Below are 17083 nucleotides of genomic sequence, written 5' to 3'. Positions count from 1 at the left end.
TGCCACACTGAAGTTGAAATCCTGTTTCTTCTGAAAACTTATTACCACATTTAAAGACGAGCTGTTGAATTAACGTTTAATGACTATTTAAAGAAAACACTAAACCCCACGCTACCTCGATTATACTTCTAAATGTTGTATCCTAACAAGCCCACTCTGGCTTTTACCTTATTCTGCTACCCAACTACAAATATGTGACCAAGCAAAGCCATCTTACCACAAACCGGTAGGCAGAAAGAAAGTCAATCTTTGAAAGTCTCAAGTTTCAACAGATCGACTCCCACTCCCCAACTTAGCGGCTCAATGCTTGCTTCTGCCTGCCATTAGAGGCTCAATGCTAGCTCCAGCCAGTCTTACAGGCCCAACGCTTGCTCCAGCCTTCCGAGGCTTAATGCTTGCTCCAGTCTTCCGAGGCTCAATGCTTGCCCCTGCCTGCCATTAGAGGCTCAATGCTCGCTCCGGCCAGCTTTTACAGGGTCAATGCTAGCTCCAGCCAGTCTTACAGGCCTCAATGCTCGTGCCAGCCTGCCTTCCAGACCCACGGCTCGCTCCAGCCAGTCTCACAGGCCCAACGCTTGCTCCAGCCTTCCGAGGCTCAATGCTTGCTCCAGTCTTCCGAGGCTCAATGCTCGCTGCGGCCAGCTTCTACAGGGTCAATGCTAGCTCCAGCCAGTCTTACAGGCCTCAATGCTCACGCCAGCCTTACCGGCTTAATGTTTGCTCTAGTCAGCCTTAAGGGGCACCGCGTTAGTCCCAGCTGTCCTGTACAGGCTGACACTTGCCCCGGACTACATCGGCTCTATTGACTTTACAGACTCAATGACTTCGACCTTCTTTATAAATATAAACTAAAATATAAAATATTTATTTTCATTTGTATACAATATATAAATATATTTATATTTTATTCTCGCTGACATCCTCCCACTAAATGTACTTACCGCGGTAGTCAACTACGTTACGTATTATTTAGTGGCAACTGCATCCTTAAGTTAACCTAAATTAGAAACCTTTATTTACACTACGTATCCATTGATACAACTACCAGGCTATGTCAACACAGAATACACGTTAGACAATGCGATGTCACGACCAAGCCGCGACCCTAGCGGGACTACCAGAGTAATCGCCGGCTGCGATACTTCTCCTGGCGCGTGCATGCCTGGCGCCGCCCTACCGTGACATTAACGCTTGTATGAACTGCTGCCCGCTATGTCATTTCACAAACGGCATCACTTTCGAACACGCTCCCCTTCCGTGACTGGAAGGACTGGTTCGTACTGCTTGAATCGAAAAGACGGTCCGGAGCTTGGCGCGAGTCTGAACTCAGCGTGCACTTATTTAGTGTTCCGGTTCACCTCACGGAGCCCAGTTAGCGCCGCCGAAACAACGTAATAAAGACACAGCGGTTACCGATTTGAAGAGAGCATCGATGGTGTGCATGAAGCTACACCGTGACTGCAGGGCGGAGATGACGCCGTTGTCAATCGTAGAGGAGACGAATTCCTGGCGTACCAAATACCAGAAGCGCCGTGCTCCTCTTCGCCTGCAGCCTCGGCATACACCCGCTCTTCCGGTCCCGTCGCCGTAGAGGGAGCAGCTGATAGCAGCTAACTAACTAGCCATACTTGCTAGTGGAGCAGGCTCGCTGCTAGAAACACCGCACTGGGTGAGTATACCTGAGCAGGGCAGCCCGCCGGCTGCCACTGAACACACCTCTCCACGAGATAACCACAATCGGAATCTGACATGTTTCAGCTCCCAATAATTAGATGCAATCAGCAGAGGACCAATCTCCCCATACGAAACGACGCGAGCTGAAACGACAACTGACAGCAGCAGAGAACAGAACTTTAAAGTGTTACCAACGACTCTGTGATAGGCTTATCCAACTGGGCTGGCTCTAAATGGTTGGTTCATTCATCGGGCCCGCCCCCAATCAGCTAATGGAGTAATCGCTGCAAGACTTGTGAATGAACCAGCTGTACCCACTGTCTTCCTGTCTGAATTTTCGCTAAGCTACATTTGACACCAGTCCTGGATTGTAAAATACACTGGTAGTGATTCTCTTCTTTTCTGCCCTTCAAGGGACTAGTCCTATATGTTTAGCATACTCTTTATATTGCTGCCAGTATATAACAAAGACCAGGCTGTCTTTAGGCCAAGTAATCTATTTTAAGCTTTTAAGATAGAGAGCAAAAGCCAAGGTAACAACCACGTAAAGCAAAACCGAAGCAAACAAAACGTCCATCCATAGATCAACTTTCCGCTTATCAGGGGCTGGAGTAGCAGGGAGGGAAGCAGGCTTAGCAGGGTATTCCAGACGCTTGGCATTCCCAAGGCAGACAGGCTATATAATCCTTCCAGCATGTTCTGGGTCTACCCCAGGGACTCACCAGTTGAACGTGCCCGGAAAGATTGTAAAGGGAGATGTCGAGGAGGCATCCTGATCAGATGCCCAAGCAACCTCAGCTTGTACCTTTCAACACGAAGGAGCTGCAGCCCTATTGAATGAAGCTCTTTTCGGCAGCTTGTATTTGCTATCGCACTCCTTTTTTACCATAGGTGAGGGTCACCCAACCCTGTATCACAACATCAGCCATCCGTTCCTGAGACACGTAAGCCTTGTCTGGGGAAAGCACGGTCTCCCTTCAATGGTAATATCTACCCAAGCCAAACAGGGACTCAAGCGACAAGGTTCATGACGACTATACCAACTATTCTTACACTCTTTCATACTCATTGAATATGTTGTAACTCTGTAATGTTGCCTTCTGTACACATGCCATCTATTGCTTCTCTCCATATGGGGAGAGGGATCCTCCTCTGTTGCTCTCCTGAAGGTCTCTTCCCTGTTTTCCCCGTAAAAGTTTTTTTTCTATTTTTGGGGATTTTGTTCCTCATCCGATTTGAGGTCCTGGGACAGGGATGACGTATGTCTAATAATGGGCGATACAAAATAAACTGAATTAAATTAAATTAAAGGACACAAACGCAACGCAATGAAAATTACCTGACCACAATCTTGTGGTCAAAAATTATGAAGTAACGTATTGGGAAAAGTCTTTTTGCTTCATTGCTAACAAACTTGTCACCTCATTACTTATTTTGAATGAATGGGATCATTTAATTTCCATATATTTTTTGTATCCCCTGCGCAATATGACAGCATTTGGCGTCTGCCATTGGTTATGTGTCATCGGAATTGTTTGTGTCTACCATAACGGTATTTTTTTTCCACCTAATCTGATTCATAAATGTTTCCTTCATTGGGGATTCCCAAGTGACCTCATATGTAATCAGGTCGAAGGTCACACGAGAGATGCAGGGAATGGGGGTGTCCCTACGTGCATTTACGTGTTTACGTTAGCCTGCTAGCAATTCATTTTTAACCAAATCCATTGGACTAATTATTATGCAGGTTAATAGCTAATTAATGACAGGGGTTTTGGTGCGTTTCATGTCTTACCGTTATTTTCATGCCAGCATTTTGTATTTATGGGCTAGGACAGGAAGTACGTCACTTTACCTCGTTTTCTCCTTTGTCGCTTTCACGTAAAGAAGCACACAATGCATGACTTCACCAACCAGACAGAACAGCGACCCACGTGTGTCTGCAACTACAGCACTGTGTGTCAAATATTTGTAATTAGAAATGATAATGATAAATTAAAACAAATTATGACACACTGACATCTTTTCACACACACACTCACATGCACACACACACACACACACACTACTCTGCAGACTGACCCTTGACCTGCTAATTGTGTCTAAAATAACCTTACTGCTTTATATTCAACATATCATATTTACCTAAATATAAGACATTGAGGTCATGTGGTGAAAATACCTCCACAACCTTCACAAGAGGAAACTGTCACGTGTCAATTGCCCTTTTAAAAATCTATAAAACCCGTCTTTTAGTTAATTTTTCATACTTTCAATCAACTGAGATGTGGATCCTTTTCACATTCAAAGGGGGCATCTGAAAATGAATACACTACAGTTTATGACCTAGGTCCTGCTAGGTCAGCATCAGAAGTGAGAGAGAGTCCTGTGCAGGCCACTGTTAGGTTGTAGTGGATTTTATGTACACTTGCACATGTAAATAAGGAAGTCTTATGTTTTAAATAGGGCTGTGAAACGATTAAAAATGTTAATCGGGTTAATCACAGGTTTTTGTGGATTAATCATGATTAATCACATATTACCGATATTCTCGGTATATTTTGTGAGAACATAGAGATTTATGACAAAAGATGGATATATACATTTATACATTCTTCTATACAATGGTGCTGCAACTCAGCAGTTATTTAGCAGTTTTCTTCCATATGGAACATTAATACATCTTCATCCTAAACAGAATGTGTAACTCTCCTGTTACCTTTGGGGTCAATTTGACCCCATTCAATGTTTAATGTCGGTGTTCTTTGGGGTCAATTTGACCCCAGGCTGTTTTTCACTGTGTCAAACATATAAGAAATATCAACTTTTTTATTTATTTAAAGGGCTATTTAGGTAGTCAACAAACAAACATAAAGTACCTCACACTTAAACTTGGGAAGCAATATTAATTCTAATAATTTTCTGGAGGTTTTAATTGCTGGAGTCAAATTGACCCCGAGGGTAAAATATGTTAGTAAATGTAAAGGTAACAGGAGGGTTAAACAGAACATTTTTCTCTTGTTTGTCAACCATTAACTCCACCTAGTCTTCCTTTAGCAGCTGCTGAGGCAAACTGACTGTGTGGGTTTTCTTCATGAACTGGGGTCATGATGAAAGGGACGGCGGGGACACCGCTGCAAAGCTGAAACCTCACCGGCCCGGACACGGACAGGTGGACAGATTGACAAGTGACTTTTTTTTTGCTCGGTCCCGATGCGCGCGCACGGAGGCTCTGTGGCGCGCGAGACGGAGATCGATAAGTGTTAACGCGACGCGAAGAGACAGAAATGACATGCTGCTGTGGAGATACGATCAACAACAGACGTTTAGTTTAATAAAAGAACAAAGACGTGCTATAGAGAACATGTCAGGGGGCGGGCCAATCTTTTTAATGTCATGCGATCTACCAACACTACGCCGCGATCGACTGGCAGGTCGCGATCGACGTGTTGAGACCTCTGATCTACAGGAAGTAAAAGTCGTAACAAGGTTTCCGTAGGTGAACCTGCGGAAGGATCATTACCGATGAACAGCACGACCGTCTGCATGAAAGCGGACATAGTTTAGATTGAAGTGGTGTATTGGAAGCTCATTTTGCAAGTGACTTTTTTCGCTCAATGTGCGCCAAGACACGCCGGCATCCGAGCTCTGCGGCGCGCGAGACGGAGATCGGAGTCGTGTTAACGCGACACTAGAGACAGAATGACATGCTGCTGCACTGTAAGAAAAAAACCCGTAAAAAGAAGGTCAAATGAGTGGCAGCTACGGCTGCCAAACAAAAACCGTAAATTTAAGGTAAAATACCTTACTTCAAATAAAGGACGAAAACCATAAATTTACAGTAATTTTCATTAAAGATTTTGCAGTGAAATACTGTTTTTTTACAGATTTTTCCTGTAATATTACAATCAAACACCTTAATTAAAGTGATATTTCTATAGGTTCTGCAGTGAAATAGTTATTTTACAGATTTTTCCTTTATTATTACAGTCAAATACCTTCAATAAAGTGATATTTCTAAAGCTTCTGCAGTGAAATACTGTAATTTTACAGATTTTGCCTATATTATTACAGTCAAATACCTTCAATAAAGTCATATTTCTAAAGCTTCTGCAGTGAAATACTGTAATTTTACAGATTTTGAATGTATTATTACAATCAAACACCTTCAATAAAGTGATATTTCTAAAGGTTCTGCAGTGAAATACTGTAATTCTACAGATTTTTCCTATATTATTACAGTCAAACGCCTTCAATAAAGTGATATTTCTAAAGGTTCTGCAGTGAAATACTGTAATTTTACAGATTTTTCCTATATTATTACAGTCAAACGCCTTCAATAAAGTGATATTTCTAAAGGTTCTGCAGTGAAATACTGTGATTTTACAGATTTTTCCTATATTATTACAATCAAACACCTTCAATAAAGTGATATTTCTAAAGGTTCTGCAGTGAAATACTGTGATTTTACAGATTTTTCCTATATTATTACAATCAAACACCTTCAATAAAGTGATATTTCTAAAGGTTCTGCAGTGAAATACTGTGATTTTACAGATTTTTCCGATATTATTACAATCAAACACCTTCAATAAAGTGATATTTCTAAAGGTTCTGCAGTGAAATACTGTGATTTTACAGATTTTTCCTATATTATTACAATCAAACACCTTCAATAAAATGATATTTATAAAGGTTTTGCAGTGAAATACTGTGATTTTACAGATTTCTCCTGTACTATTACAAGTGTTGAATTATTATGAAATATAAGCTTTTGAGATTACTGTGAGAAATCTAGATACATTGAAACATCTACAAAACATTCAATGTTTCAATTGAAGTAGGGTTAGAAACTGAATTACATATAAAGTACACACCAATATTGATTTTAAAACATTTTATTTAATGTACATTTTCAAAATCAACCAATTATTCACTATCAGTTGATAAGTGAAAGCAAAACATACCACAAAAGGTCCATAATTGTGGGCGGCTGTAGCTCAGTGGGGTAAGGGGCGTCCTGCAACCCCAAGGTTGTCGGTTCGATCCCGCCTCCCCATTAGTTGCAAGTCGAAGTGTCCTTGAGCAAGGCACTGAACCCCAGTTGCTTCCTGGGCGCATCACTGCAGCCCACTGCTCCTTAATAACTAAGGATGGGTTAAATGCAGAGAACTAATTTCCCTTGGGGATTAATAAAGTATATTTCTTCTTTATAAATATTTACCAGAAGTGACAGTGCAGATAAAGAACAATCTTCCAAATTTCAGTAATCAGCCAGATCCTCGGTGCATCTGGGGAAAAAGGAAGAAGGACAAACAAATTCACTGGAAAGTCCTGAGAAAGTTGGCTTTCATTTCTTCCCATTCCTTTAAACAAACTTAAACTAACTATTTTGAAATTGTCTGTACCAATTGACATTCTGTCAATCTGAACAGTCAGCTTTGACAATGATAGTAATTAAATGATTACCTATTTAAAGCTGCACGCAGTGCATGTCTTAGAACTTCCATCAGAAACATGTGAATCACGAAAAGAAGAAAGACGTGGATTCACAACAATGGGCACGTTTCACAGATGTATCATAGCAAGGTAAACACACTTGTAGCTAAACAAAAAAAAGAAGCTAATTGATACATCTAGATCAAACCAACCACCGATAATTATATTGTGACATGTCTGAGGGTCTTTTCCTCAATGCCCCTTTAGAAATAAAAAAAGGGTAGATGATGATAATGATGACGACATGTCTTTGAAAAGTATGCTAACTCTACGGTGGCCCTGAGAGATCAACACACTGCCACTTAAGAAAACACAGGCAAGTTAAGATTAAACTTTAGCAATTTGACAACACATGTCCAGTATTTAGAAAACATGCCGCAAATACAGAAAACAGAAGTGTTTCCAAAGGACAATAGTGCTGAGCACGGTTTGAACATGTTTGTTGCTGCTAGTTTGAGACTCGTGAAGTTATTGAAGTGACGTCGGCTCCGTATACCATCTGTTTATGTTGGGAACTGACTTTTGTTGCTGCTTTACTCTGCACATAAAGTGACCGCTGCACGCAACTCATAGGACTTTGCAGAGCGAAAAGCAGAATTCAATCTCATATGACCTCATCTTCAAAATTGAAAAAGTTACGTTAACTGTAGCTTGCATAATAACCATATAAGCAATAACTTTATGGTGGTGATAGTAGTACGAGGTATGTTTATTTCAGGTAAGGTAATAGTGGTCTGTTTGGGGATTTTTCAAGGAAAGAAGTCTCATGGGAATGCTTGGCTTACTGTAGACTATACGTCTGTATATTTTTTTTGTCTAATAATGCCTACATGAATATGATGCAGGCTACAGGCTGTCTGTCCACACTGTTAAACCGGATAGTACAGTTTAAAATCTGTCAAATCTCCTCAGAAATAATCAGAATGACTGATATAATTCAGCTTTTCCGCTCTGCAAGGTCCTGCGAGGTGCATGCAGCTCACTTTCCGTGAGTAGAGCAGTAGCATATTGTAGGTCCACAACGTAAACAGATGATACAATACCCGATTTCAATAACTTCATGAGTAACAAACCATAGCAACAGCAAGCCTGTCCAAGCTGTGTTCATCACGATTTAGTGTCCTCTTGAAACACTTTTTCTTAATTTGCAGCGCTTTTCTGTACCGTGTTGTGTCGTCTGAATTTGCAGCGCTTTTTCTAAATGCTGCACATGTGCTGTCAATTTGATGAAGTTGTTTTCTTAATTTGCTTGTGTTTTGTCTATTAGCATGTTTTATTAAGTTGCAGTGCCCTGACCTCTCAGGGCCACCGCATAACTCAAAAGAAGGCCAAAGGAAAAGCTCCTCAGTTTTTTTTATGGCCAGTGCAAGAACTGTCTTAAAAAAGTGCTTTGCTCAGATCATTAAAGTACTTGAGAAATCATATCTAATATTAATCACAATGTAAGGTTTTGCAATAGTGGTTCAAATGGACTAATATCTTTTATATATGCTGCAGTGGATACTTACGAGTGATGGACTTTGGGTGTTTCCCCCCGTCAATGTTGTTCCAATCCTTATTGAGCTGAAAAATATAAGAAAGTTTCGTGTAATTAGCTATTATCAGTGTTGAAAAGGGTAATGTGAAAATGAATCAGAAAAAAACTGCCACCACATATTTCGTGCATGCAGAAAGTATTCAGACTTTTTCACTTTTTTCCCATTTTGTTATGTTGCAACCTTATGATAGAATCATTTGAATTAATTTTTACCTCATCAATCTACACTCAATACCCTGTAATAAAAAAGAGAAAACTGGATTATCACATTGACATACGTATTCAGACCCTTTACTTGGTACTTAGTTAATGCACCTTTGGCACGGTTAAAGCCTCGTCTCTTCGATAAAACGCGACAAGCTTTACACACCTGGATTTGGGGATGTTCTGCCATTCTTTTCTGCAGATCCTCACACGCTCTGTCAGGTTGGATGGGGACCGTTGGTAAACAGACATTTTCAGATCACTAAAAACAAATCACAAACCTATAAGTGACCATGGAAGGTGAACTCAATTTTAAGAATCATATCACCAGCATCACCAAGGTGCCTTTTTCCAACTCAGAAACATTTACAAAAATTAGAGGCTTTATTTCCCAGTCTGACTTAGAGTAACTCATGCATGCATTTGTTTTGAGCAGGCTTCTTAAATGAACACAACACATTTTTACAGTATGTATGTGTGTATTGTTTCTGTTTAAATGCACATGTTTGCTGTTTTATATTGTTTTTTGTAAGAACAAATCCTATCTCTCTCTATGTCTTGTCTGTTTGCTTACCTGTCCTTGAGTGGAATTATGTGCCCCACCATCCAGTGGTATCTTGTCACTCCTGGTTCTTCAGCCTTCTCATGATCTTGCAGGCCATGCACTGCTCAGGGTCCAGTGCTGTGTGCAGTACGGTTCGAAAAAGTGAAGAATACTGTCAATTATATCCATGTCACCCACCCTAAACCACATTCAAGTATGTTTTTCTGGTTGTGAGACAGAATCATGCCAACAAGCTAACGTTACCTGAAGCTAGTTTACTTAACTAGCTAACCAAACTCTTTGTAACAGTCCGTTTATCCACCTATAGCATTATTTAATCCATTATGAACTGTATTAAACACACTAATTAACTGATTTTAATGTAATAACATTACTTTTAAACATATAAAATGATTAATTTGTTTCCATATGTCTAAATGAAATATGTTTAAACTATGCTAAACAGAAAATTACATTAGGTTGTTTCAGAAAGTAACAGTGAAAATGTTTTCTTACCTGATATCTTCAATAATTTTACAGGATATCAATTCACGTAACTTTGCTGGTCACCACATCCCGTATGATCCTTCCTCTGTGTCCCAGTCTTTCTTTCTCCGTTGACATCCCACAAGTTAAAATCGCAGGCATATGTAAAATACTTCAGGTAATAATGCAGGTAGGGCAACAGCAGACACTAGCATACCTGCCGAGTAGCGCCTGCCCCGCTGCGGCTTCCCGCTCAAACAGACGTAATTTCAAATCCGAGGCGCGGACAGTTCTCATTGGCCAGTTCTCTGAGTGACAGGCAGATTATCCAATCATGTTCAAAGCAACGTGGGGAGACAGCCAATAGCAATGGTTTTAGCGTGGTAACATAACAAATATAGAAAAAGATGACTTGTTTTGAAAGAAACTAAAGAAATGTCTGTATTTAGTTGTATTTATAGGCTGGTATATTCAATTAACTCTTTCCATTGCAGTGTATGAATACAAATGAAATACTATATGGTAAAGTTGTAATAATACCTATAGGTTAACACAAACACACATAGACACATGGTAGGCTATATATATATATATTTCCACACTTAGTATGTTTTAAGGCCGGCTGAGAGGGGCGACGGTTGGTCATTCAATTCCTTTGTAGTATACTTACTAGTCTACAGTCAACAGAACTCCAACACATTGATCCATATGAAGCGTTTCCTCTACATTGAGTCTACTCAGAAGTGGTAGATTATTATTTGTATTATTACTATTATTTCCCCGGTTAGCCTCAACACAAGAACACACAAGTAGAGGCCCAGTGTTTAGTGGTTCTTTAATTAAAGAAAATGAAGCACCCAAATATTTTTAAAAAGTTTTAGTGCCATTCTCTGCACAATAACCCAAATGAGGACTGATGACGGCAATTGAGATGGAACAATCAACAATAATCACTGCATATATTGCTTATCGCTGGATTGATATCATGGTGACATTCTATTTACATTCAGATGGCCCATAGTATGACCCTCTTGCATTTTAACAAATCCCTGACCTTTCCTTTAGAACCACCAAAATGCCAACTGTGCAAACATGACAATGTCATTTTCCCCGAACTGTGTTGCAGTGTTATGCGGCAGGTTGGTTTAGAGTTCAGCCTTTGCCCACAGCAACACTCATTTGCCAACATGGCCATTATCCCATACAGGTTGCAACATGTTTTCAAACTTTTAACCGCATGTAGCAAGTCAATCCATTGCGAAGCCATGTCCCCTCTTCTTGTCTTTATTCTTCTGCATAGCTCAAATCCAGCAGATCCAAGGTGTTGGCCAAAGTAGTTCGGCCATTAGCCATCCTTTATATGGGACAATGTACATTTTAATTGTTCAACTGCTCACTGTAGACAGTGAATGTCTTTAAAGTATGTTAGTTGTCTATGGAAGCAAGGTAGATTCAACAGTAATTGTGCAGTTTGATAATGCACTACAGCATCATCTCCAGGCTAAATTGGCTGAGTATAACCGGGATCTCTGCCAATTTGCGTCAAAACGATGAAAAGGCTGATTTAACCCCGTAAATACCATACATTTTTGGAGGCACATTCAAGACTACTTGAGCTCTGCGTCCAGGCTGAAAAGGTTGAATTAAAGGCAGCCAACAACGCCGTTTCTCGGATAAAGAAACTGCTGTCCTCAATTCCCCCGGCTAAATGCAGTCTTTGGCTGAATTACGCATGCCCAAGACAGCATGCACTGCAGCAGCACAAGGCCTACTTTCTTAGGGCTAAACTCCCCCTCTTTCACCGTTGTGTGGATGCCCAAGACGGCATGCACTATAGCAGCACTGGGCCTCAATCACATGGGCAAAGGTTACTGTCTTTTGCCGGCTAAAGGACGCCCAAAGTAGCAAGCAACTATGGCAGAATCGGGCCTCCGTCGTTAGGGCAAACCCAGTTAATTTAACCGCCTGGAAGTGTCCATGTGGGCATAAATCTCTATAATACAGGCCAAACTGACCTCTATTTTTACTTGCACAACTTGGAATGTGGAAATCAAATGTTTTTAATAGCATTGTCATTTTCAATATTTTGAACAGTAAAGGCCTATTCCAGTTCAATGTAACACAATTAATATCACAGATAGCAAACTGACTCCCTCGGATGCGTCATAGGCTCGGATCAGTGGCTAGATGTACAGCCGTATGCACCCATATTCATTCCATTTGGATCCTTCCATAAAGCAGCTCATTTGGCCCGGATCAATTACTTTACATACCGACATATATTTAATATGCATCAATGGGGAAAAAAGAAATGCAATCGGAAATAATATCAAAAACAGTTTATTAAAAGGACATCAAATTATTTCTTGTACATGTATGAATCATATTTATTTATAATTAGTTCGAGACAATATATACACACATACATATAGAGTAAAACTATAGCTCACATTAGAACACAAGAGCTACAACTAATACAACCATAAATACCGACCACCTAACCCAAATACCACAATTCTCCCAGAGAATGGGTCGCAGTGACCTCAAGTGAATGGTGGAACTTCCAACTGAGAACTGGTGTGTGTATATATATATAATATAAATATATATTATATATAAAATAAATATATATATTTTAATTCTGTTCAGTGTGGGGATGTCGACAGTAGCACGCCTCCTGGAGCTACCCCGGTTTGCTGCCAGGTTGAACCACCTAATGGCATGCTTTAGAATCTGTTCATCAGTGGATGCATGTGTGGCATGATTCTTTCTGACGGCATCTGTAATCACACAAGCAGATACAAAATCTCATGAATCCTCAGTGCAACATAGAGCAGAAATGCAGTCTAAAATCTAGTAGCTGTCTGGCACTTAAGGTGTGCTATGCTATATTTAGAGCCAATATATCATATAACTATTATGTAAAGATATAGTCGAGTAACATTTACCCAAGTAGAGAATAAAGTTGCAATTCAAACATTTTATTTAGCACCGTTAAAAAGATCTGGGAAAGATGGTTATTCGTAAGTTTGAACACTACTCAAGACCTCTGGGTGAATCCAAATTGTTTTCATTAAATATGAGTTACTTACGCAGGAGCAAAGTCTTAGATGTCATTTGACTGAATAATTTTTTTCCATTCATTCGGGGATGTTCCACGTTTGGCATCATGTCGTCCGATCGTTGCCAGGGAGGAAATCGAAAATGGATCGAAAAAGTACGATTAATATTTGATACTTTACAGAATGTTTGAAAAAACATTTCCATCAAACATGGTATTGTCTAGTGTTAATTACATACAATAGACTTTAATCAGCTTTGTCTGAGATTCTTAAAACAAAAAAACTCACCACTCATTAGAATGTTGACGGGATCTTTGAGCCGTTGCTCAAAAAGGTCCACTTCCTCCATTGTGGTACACGGAAACGGGTCTCTCACCTCTGTAATTGTCTCCAGCATGCCTAGGATTTGAACTGGAACAGCTATATAAAAAAAACATTCGAAAAACAGTTAAAAAATGTAACGATTAAGAGATTTTACATAAAATATGGAAATATCAAGTTTTATACAATTTCATTAATGCAATCATAATAATCATATTCACTTGGATTCAATGTGACAGTGTGTATTGCATGTCTTGTATCCAATTAACAATTGTTAACATTTAAAAGAATTTAATGATTAAAAGGTTCAATTTGAATCCCATAGCCGTTTGAGGTGTTGCTCACCACAGCAGGCAATGGTGTCTGAACCACACCACGCCCCTCGCCAGGTGGGCGTGTCCCCCTGGCGTGTTCGCTGTCCTGCTGGTGATGGAGTACATGGAATAGTTAGGAGGAGGCAATGATTGGAGGGACAACTGTCCCGCTAGTGGTTGGACCCCTGTTTTGTGGGGGGAATTTTCATTTTCACTGTCTCCATCCGAGTCTCCATAGAAATGGCTAGAAAGAGATAGAAAAAAACTAATTGGTCATACTATAAAAATGAATGACAGACGCTTTATTTTATTAAGGTAAAAGTGTTCTAAAGAATAAAATGTATACATATTTACTCACACCGGCATTGGCTTCCTCTTTTTAGGAATTGCCTCCTCTTCTGACTGGAGATCTGATGTGTCGCAAGACATATATTTCCACCAAGTAATGATCTAAAAATTAAGTCACATAAACACAATGAAAAAGTACAGAATTATAAACAGAACAATGTGATTAAAATGTTGTTTCCCCCAACATATATAACAAAGTGATTTTTTATATCCGCTTAAAACGGCCAATTAATACAATATTAATATAATACCGCATGATCCAATTACTCTGACGTCACGTGTCTGCCAGTCTTGTCCAGGTTGTTCGGCGCTTCTGACAGCCTTGTCCACCCTTTCGTCCCTCGGATATTGGTTAACGGTAGCAGTAGTGCCACAAAGCTGGTATAGCTTTATGGCACTACTGCTACCGTTTTGTTAGTCAACAATTCTATGAAGTGGAACATCCTGAATTACAGAGGAAAGAAACAAACAGTGTCACTTGTCACAGAAATATAACCTTCTGTTCCAAGAACTTTGAAAAAAATAATATTTTGCAACTATTAAAGTTCTTTATAACCAGGAGTATGAAAATTTGTGTTTGAAAACACGAGGTATACCGTAAAAAAAAGAGATTAAACGGCAATAATAGGCGTGTTATACACATTGAAGAGAAGAAACTTTACTTAACAGTCAAAGTTGTATTCAGTTTCCCATCAATCACAGTGATGTAGTCAAAACATCTTGACGGACCCTCCGTCTAATGGTGGAGCTGGAGACAGGCCCATTCTTTCTGTTCATTTTATCTAAAACAAACCAAAATACAAACAATGTTTGAAATGCATCTTTTCTTTCAGGAAATATACAATATTTATTTGTTCTCAATTGTATTAATTTGTAGTGCTTATATAGCATGTCAAGTCATTTTTATAAAAACACTGTTACGGATGCGTGGAGGACCCAAACGCAGCAGGAGTCTCACGAAAAACTGAGTTTATTCTCAGTACAGGAACACAGACAACACCACACGGGAACGAAAAAAGACGATCTGACACCAGACAAACAGAAGGACACAGATTAAATACACAGGGGAACGAGACACAGGTGGAAACAATCAGGGCATGTCTGGAAACAATCAGGAAAGAAACAGACAAGCACAGGGAGGGAAGAGCAGGGAAACAGGAAACGAGACAGGGACTTCAACATAAAACAGGAAACACACAGATCCTAACAAACACTACGCTATTAAGATAGTATTTTAATGAATTAATACAAATCTGGTCATTATAAAGTTAAACAGGTTATACGGTTCCCTCTCAAATGTGTCTTTAAGTTGCTGTGAAAACATTTCCTTCCAAAGAATGTGTGCTTACCTGAGTTGTAGAGATGGCGATCAACAGTGTTGTCACTTCTGTACAACTGTGAGGATGACATTGCAAATTCTAAGTTACGTGTTGAGAACTCAATACATGCATAATTAAATTAAAACAGGTCTGTGCTGGCGCTCGCTATTAGCTCGCGAGCTAGCGCTATTAGCTCGCGAGCTAGCGCTCGTTATTATCTCGCGGGCTAGCGGTTAGCTCGCTCAGCTTCCATCGCGCACCCTTGGGTTGGAGCTTAAGTAACCTAACCACTGACAATTCAGCGCTAGCTGCAGAAGATAGCTCCATGAGAACCACACCTGGTAGTTAGCTGGACCAGCCCTGGCAGAGGGGACACGTGCAGTAGCAACATCAGCTTATACACCATCACCAACTGTGTGTGATTAAATACGATTTTTTCTTTTAAAACCGGGATGTTACGGTAATAACTTATTTACGTTGAAGTCTAACAATACCTAAAACTTCACAAAGCAATGTTAGCGGCAGCCAAAAGAAGAGGGAACTCTTAAGAAAACGAGCCATAATTCGACAGTAGCAACACAATTCAACACTTACCTAACTCGTACTTCTGGCGCAAAGAGCTGCAGTTTTGAAAATACCAGTTTGAAAAGTCGAAGGGCAACAACTTGGAGCATCCACCGCAGTCACAACGCTGTCTGATGGTGCGCGGATCCGGTGGCATGACCAAACCGAGTGCGACAGGAGGGCGGATAGGATCAACTGCTATCTGGGATGCTTCGCACTCCGCTCGTGGTGGTCATTGCCATTGTGACGGTCTTATTTCTAGTTGACACTAAATCCTATATGGCAAGTTTCTGCTGCACTGCTCTCTTGAGGTTGAAACTTTCAAGCATGTTACATGCATTTAGCTGGCGCTTTTATCCAAAAGCGACTTACAGTTAGAAGTTAGATGTCTCGCTCCGGGACACCGACACTGGACAAATACTCACGGTCGCCCTATAATGCTCCTATAAAGAACAAGTATCAAAACCTATTATTTCTTCTACTTTGTACTCTTCAAAAAAATGCAATATGTTTAATGTAATGACAAAAGTTAGCTACATTTAGATTCAGATTTACAGAGTTTGAATGTAAAAGTACACATTAATATAAATATAATATGATCTACCTTAAAATTACAAAGAAAATCGTTAAATTGTTAGTATGGACATAAACCTTCATATAAGGAGCTCCACATTTAATTACAGGTAATAATTGTTGTTTTACATGAATTTGTATGTCATTTAAGAAAACGGTAAAAAGACTGTATTAATAATACAGTCATTTTTCTTTACAAAAATGGGAAAAAAATGTTATTTTGTATTATGAGCATAAAACTTAAATTAACAGTTGGGTTGTTAATTTAAAGATAATGTCTGTAATTTCACAGAGTTTTGTATGTAATTTAAAAAGAAAGAAAAATACTGTAAATATTTAGAGTTATTTACCGTAAAATTAGGATCTTTTTTTACAGTGTGGTTAGAGACGACCAACAACAGACGGATTGGAAGCTCATTGCGCATGCGTTAAATGCGTTTAAAAAAAAAAACTAGTTAAACCTGGAATTGAATTAACTGAGTTAACGCGTTATTTTTCACAGCACTAGTTTTAAATAATGCATATAGAAAGATAATTTACATAGTGGATATTAGGGAGGAATATTCCGATTAATGTATTAAGAAGCATAGACAAGTATAATCACTGTATTATATGTGTAACTGTAATGTTGATTTTAT

At 39.6% G+C, this 17083-nt stretch overlaps 2 long non-coding RNA genes across 4 annotated transcripts; both read right to left on the bottom strand.

The window, feature by feature from the left end:
* Window positions 1–6938: 6938 nt before the first annotated feature.
* LOC130205435 (uncharacterized) lies at window positions 6939–10130 on the bottom strand. Of its 2 annotated transcripts, XR_008833917.1 has the most exons (6): window positions 9975–10130; window positions 9489–9596; window positions 9081–9176; window positions 8924–8946; window positions 8682–8736; window positions 6939–6965 (listed from the first exon to the last, which is right to left on the bottom strand). It is a non-coding gene; the product is annotated as an uncharacterized LOC130205435 (long non-coding RNA). The 2 variants fall into 2 exon arrangements; XR_008833916.1 differs by lacking the exon at window positions 9975–10130 and having other exon boundaries at window positions 9489–9877.
* Window positions 10131–14381: 4251 nt separating this feature from the next.
* LOC130205461 (uncharacterized) lies at window positions 14382–16772 on the bottom strand. Of its 2 annotated transcripts, XR_008833921.1 has the most exons (4): window positions 15903–16772; window positions 15339–15384; window positions 14657–14771; window positions 14382–14433 (listed from the first exon to the last, which is right to left on the bottom strand). It is a non-coding gene; the product is annotated as an uncharacterized LOC130205461 (long non-coding RNA). The 2 variants fall into 2 exon arrangements; XR_008833920.1 differs by having other exon boundaries at window positions 14415–14771.
* Between the last annotated feature and the right edge of the window lie 311 nt (window positions 16773–17083).

This window comes from Pseudoliparis swirei, chromosome 15 (genome assembly GCF_029220125.1).
Source record: "Pseudoliparis swirei isolate HS2019 ecotype Mariana Trench chromosome 15, NWPU_hadal_v1, whole genome shotgun sequence".
Lineage (NCBI taxonomy): Eukaryota > Metazoa > Chordata > Actinopteri > Perciformes > Liparidae > Pseudoliparis > Pseudoliparis swirei.
Note: the sequence above shows the minus strand (reverse complement) of the source record. Positions and strands in the feature narration are given on the sequence as shown.